At 35.1% G+C, this 6,000-nt stretch overlaps 1 protein-coding gene across 4 annotated transcripts in view; it reads left to right on the top strand.

The window, feature by feature from the left end:
• Nucleotides 1-914: 914 nt before the first annotated feature.
• LOC121313655 (DNA-binding protein SATB1-like) overlaps nt 915-6,000 on the top strand; it is a 48,034-nt gene continuing 42,948 nt past the window's right edge. For 3 of the 4 annotated variants that reach the window (XM_041246415.1, XM_041246414.1, XM_041246410.1), the window contains exon 1: nt 917-1,096. The gene's annotated coding sequence lies outside the window, so the exon portion shown is untranslated. Of the gene's footprint in view, nt 1,097-6,000 lie in introns of all 4 variants that reach the window. The other variant, XM_041246413.1, reaches the window with a different exon arrangement.

Below are 6,000 nucleotides of genomic sequence, written 5' to 3'. Positions count from 1 at the left end.
AAACATTATTTTAAATGCACGTTGTATTAAGTATGTCAGAGTATGAACTGTGCAGTATCTTTTTGTTTCCATAGAAAAAATAAAAATATATATACTATATATATATATTATATACTATATATATTATATATATATATACACACACACACACACACACACACACACACACACACACACACACCACACACACACACACACACACACACAAACAAAAACATATTATTTTGAGTTGTAATTTTTGTACCAAACAATTATATCATATGCAAAGTACGTTTTTTTGTACTTGGATTATTTCCATTTGCAAGATAAAGTTCATTTTATTTTTTTATAATAATAATAAAAGTTCTGACATATACTTCAGCTGCGATGCCAGTACAGTTAAAGGGCGCGAGTGATAGTCTATTAGAATATAATATTAGAAAACCCTACAAACGAATCATGTTGTGGTAATATTGCATGATTGATACTGTTCAAATTTGGTTACATAAGCTATTGCTTTCCAATAATATCACACATATCAGTCAGCAATATTTAAAACTGGCCTTAGTTTAAACTTTTTTTGTTTGTTTATGACAGGTAAGCATTAAAGGTAATGCAGAAATTTAAATAAATGAGTGTGACCGAAAAAAAAAAAAAAAATCGTGTGCCAGCTACCACTTCTCCCGGGTACTGTGAATCTCAATCCCCGGGGAGCTCGCAATACAACGAGACTATAAAACAGCCGTAGGCTTAAGGCAGGGTTCAGCTGAAACGACAAATCATCAATTTGGGCATCAGAATGGGAGGGGTCATCTCTTACCTGACTTTTTTCAGAACGCCATCCTCTCTATCCACATGCTTTAGCCCGCGCTGATCTCACTTGCATTCATTTGATTCACTCAAATCTGAGAGAGAGAGAGAGAGAGAGAGAGAGAGAGAGAGAGAGAGAGAGAGAGAGAGAGAGAGAGAGAGAGAGAGAGAGATATCTCAAGTCAGTGCGAGCTTTTGATCTGAGGACTTTTCCCTTATTGGATCGCTCAACAGCTAAACCGACTTCTCAACTTTTGATGGGAAACCAGACGCTTGGCAGTTTCTGCTAACTTTGGCATCTTTGGAGGTAGTAATAGTGACTTATTTGTTTATTATGTGTAAGCTACTTGTAAAACTGTAATCGATTTCTATTTTCAGTCACCAGCACCTATCTGTCATACTGTGTATAGAGGTTTCAACAGTCTGTTTGTCAACGTTAAGATACAGGACTATAGGAATGCCTTCAGGTTAACAACAACAACAGCAATACAACTCTTGTGAAGTCGAACAACCGAGTTTCTATTCCTGTAAAACACAACAGGAAGACACTGTAGTTGTGCTGCTCTTCTAAATTGTAGCACTATTACGCACCGACAGCTATACTCTGCACACAATGACCGTAACATATTTAATAGTTTTGTTTCGTTCATTTCAGCATTACAATAATGTATAATACGGTGACTTTTTTCGGGTTTTTTTCCGTTTCAGTACAGTATATGGAGACTGGTGTAGCTATTTGTAAATTGTTCCTGTACGACTACATTGCAGAGCATGACACCCGAGCTGTTAAAGTGATCTTGCAGAAGTGACATGTGATTGCCAATAAATAACAAGACATTCAAACAAAGATAATAAACACAGACTTCCGTATTTACTCCCGGTCACTTTTTGTTATGACTCAGCGACATTAGGCATCGAATTAAATTCTAAACGTGTGCAGGCATCCAGCAGCCTCTGATTTACAAACAAATACCTCACGCTGCTTCTTTCCGGCTGTTTTCAGACCCTGGTCTAGTTCTACTGTATTTGTTGACTTCAATCTCTTTTACTTAGACAACATTCTTAGTTGTTCATTGTAGTTTTAGTGCTTCGTTGAATGGTCACAGAAGTGTGTGTGTTACTACACTGTGTTGTGTGTAGGCACGCGTTTATCATTTGTAAAAGCCAGTTTGTAAAAGCCACTTCCTTTCAGCATTCGCAAGCTCTTTTGTTCGACTTTGCCCTAAATATAAACCCCAATGCCTGTTGCTTAACATATACACAATGTATAGTGGAGATGCATAACACTGAAACTTTTTTGCAGGGTATTTAAAGCGATGTTGTCAAGGTGTTTATCAGGTTTCTATGGAAAGCCTAATGCCAGCCAGATTGACATGGAAATTGAGTTTTAAACAGTATATTTGTACCTTTCTGAAATTACAGTTCTTTTTAAACCATTTTGTGTATATGCACAATATTTCAAACAGCTAGCCATTATTTCCATCAAAATATAGAACCATCAAATATAGAACCAACATGAACATATTTTAGTATGTAATAGCAAGATATTTGAAAGCATCACTTCATTACTAAATTGTTGTCATGTACATTTTGTGCAGTGTCAAAAACACGTGAACATGTATTTCAATTACTGTAGCTTCAATCACATTATTATTATTATTATTATTATTATTATTATTATTATTATTATTATTATTATTATTATACCACGCTGTCTATGGATTTATTCATGTCTTGGTAAATATTCAGCCTGATGTGTATTTGTACCTGGAAAGAACACAGAAGTATACTATTTAAGTGGTGGTCAGGCTGATAATTCAAGATATTGACAAAGTAATCCTTCAATTTCCATCTGTCTCCAAAACAAGAAAGCTACACACACATCTGGACTTTTATCCATAAAGTTAGACGGAGAGGATGTGGCAAAATAATTACATTGTAATAAGAAATACAACACAAATGCTACAGGAAAAATACAGACTATATCCCACTGGATCCAATAGCGCTCATCTGAAGCACTTCTGGTTCCCTGGACACTCTTCTTTTTCATTTACACGACTCGGAAGTGAAACAGGCATTCTTTCTTTTATATGTGAAGTGCATCAGATAACTTAAGCCAGATCTCATTTCACTGATAATTCAACTTTCTGATGATCTGTTTAAGGAATCATGGTAATAGCCATTTCATTTTCTCTTGTTAAGAGCATAACCTTATACATTTTCTTAGTAGTATAGTATAAAAACTGCTCTAAGTGTGGTAGTTAAAATGTTGAGTTTGCATGGATTGTTTGAGTTATGTAGATCCCTAATAGGTTTACTTTATTATAGTGCAGTCTATCATAGTAGGTGTGATATATTGTTACATTACTTGGACTGAAGTTCTATATTGTGGAAGAATCAGGAAGTAAAAAGGAGTATACTGTACTTGCTTATAGTGCTGACTTGCTGGGCTCAAATTTAGCAGCCTCTACGTTGGGGAACTCTGATTATCAAGTGTAAATTCATTTACTGTCTTTGTTATTGCTGCAGGGTATTTTGCATGTAATACTGCTGACGTAAACCAGGTTTGTCTCAAGTAAGTGAAGTCACTAATGGGAAGTGGCACACCAGTTAACCACTTACATATTGTTGGAGAAGCGTGGGTGGTGATGTTTAAATTTGCACCTTTATATTATTTTTAACATTTAGTAGACCATTAATTTCAATTATAATATCAGTTAAAATGTACGCCTTTAAAAGACATTGAAGCTCTGAAAAAACAGAATGTGTACAATACTTCATATAACGGCTAATTTAAAATTATTTTTAAAGAGCTACGTGCTATTGGGATCAAGTTAATAGAGCAATTTGTTTTCAAGCAAGCTCACTTTAATGCATTGTTGTTAGTTTCCATGGAGAAATACTTTGCACAGCAAAGACAGCTGGCAAATGTTATATAAATAATTTGTAGGAAAGTATGCTTGTCCTGTACTGTTTTTTAAAGGATTATTAGAATAGATTGTAATTTAGATGCTTATGGATTTTGAGCATTTTTAATAAAATATTTGTTATGAATCAATGTTCACAACATTCAGGGAATATTACCTTTTGGAAAAACCCTGGTTCACCATTATTTGCAACAGTAATGACAGATGTTGGTTCACAAAGCTGCTGCTGTTTTTAAGGGCATAGCACCTCGCCAATACAAATGCAAAGCGATATCCTGTGCCTTCTTAAATAACTGCATTTATAGCAAAGCAAAGCGCTGTAACATGTTATTAGAAATATTTATGTACACAGGGCCTCATTTTAAATCTGCATTTGAGAGGAAAATAACCCTGCTAATTAGACCAGTAACATATATAAAAAAAAATACAAAAAAAAAAGGATATTTAATTGTTCCGGCCTTTGTCAGAGTTGTTTATGACAAGCTGTGTAATGTTCATATTAGACTGGAGATTTTGCCCTGGTATCACAACCAAAATGTAAGAAGAGAATACAGTGTGTAAGCTTTCACTTGTTGGAAATCCTGTCAATTCTTGTAAGTGTTTTTATACTTCTAAGGCTACAATAAGTTAAATGAACGTTAAGAACATTCTCGGTCTTACTGTACCCTTTCAGAACAGATGACTAAAGTGTTAAATATGCATTTGGCAGGTGTGCAAGTGATGGGAAGTCATTTGTTGTATTAATTGTATTAACCCTGTTTTATTGGCATAACTTAACCTCAAAAAGGCACCCATGCCGAGAAGCTGTTTGCAAGTATAGCCGTGAGTATCTTTAGACCAGCATCAAAGACTGTGTGGATGCCTTGTAATTGTCAGACGGAATTGTACTTTATGACTGTGATGCTTCACTTCACACACAAAAAAAGCTACATTTTACATTGACATTTTTAAATGGAAAATATAATATGTTAGTATTTTTGTCAAAAGATGAAAGATTCAGTAAGCCTGAAAATATACATGTTATTTAAGAAAAGTATTGGTATGCAGTGGTTAGTAATTACAGGAAATCTCTATGTCCCTCTAACTAGGACAGTCTTTAAAAAGCATTTAATGAATGGGTACACAGTAGCTGGCAGTCGAATAGTCTGACAGTGCTAACCCTTCATTTATTCTGGGGCAGAAAATGTTTAAAACAATAGGCAACATTATCTTGCTTAAAGCTTTGCCATAGGCAAACACCTTCAGTGCGAGCAGTGTGTTATGTAAGACGGGTTCATTTAGCATCGTTTATCTTTCATTTAATTTAAATATTCCATTCTGTTTCATGCCTTTACAGTGCTGTGTTGACAAGCCAAAAATAAAAGACGCATCCATTCGCAAGTGTTATTACCTTCAGTAGCAGGAAGCCAGTCACTGTTTTAACTGTAACGTGAACTCCAGTGATCGCAGCCCAGTTTTGGCCTGAAGTCTACATCATGTTGAGCACTAATTGGCTCTTAATTCAGCAGCTTTATCTCTGAGGTAGAAGTAGAAAGTGAAACAGAAAACCAGGTAAAGCAATGGGTAATGTTTTTACAGGTTAGGGGCCTGAGTGAATTAGCTGAATATAAAAGCTGCAGTCTTCAGGATTGTCACTGGCAGTCAAGAGATCTAAAACAACAGTGCACCTACAGTGTACTGTACTGTAAAAAATACATTTAATAAAAGGAAAACAAAGCACTCCTGCACAAAACCTCTGAGACCAATTAGTTTACACCTCATTCAATCTCACATTTGAGGGTTGTGTGAGGTGGAGTAAGTGTCAGCTACAGTATAAGCAGATATATTTGTTTGTTTGTTTCATTTTCTTTTTGTAGATTGTATTGCAAAGAAATATCCTCCTGTCCAGACTCTTTAATAAATTGCTGGCATGGAGAGTTATGGGGACTGCCAGCGGTTGTATCTAAAGCTAGCTACAACATTATTCAACAACATCGTTAATCCCTTACTGTTGTAAATAGTTCATCCAGTATTTGAGCAATTTGAATTCAAAGCTAAGATAGAGGGAACACTTTGATTCCCAACAATGCATCAAACATGTCCAAACAATTTATTTTCAAGTCCCCATGATGAAATGTAATACAGTGGATATTAAAAAACAGTACATTGGTATACATCTTTATGATTGCATTGTAAACTAAAAACAAATCTATTTAGTAAGCACATAAAACATTCCTACCCATCCTTTTTTTAGGTTTGTGTTAAACCTGCCCATCATGTGGGTAACTATAGGTTCAAAACCATA

This window comes from Polyodon spathula, chromosome 3 (assembly GCF_017654505.1).
Source record: "Polyodon spathula isolate WHYD16114869_AA chromosome 3, ASM1765450v1, whole genome shotgun sequence".
Taxonomy (NCBI): domain Eukaryota; kingdom Metazoa; phylum Chordata; class Actinopteri; order Acipenseriformes; family Polyodontidae; genus Polyodon; species Polyodon spathula.
This window is presented reverse-complemented; position numbering and strand designations above follow the sequence as displayed.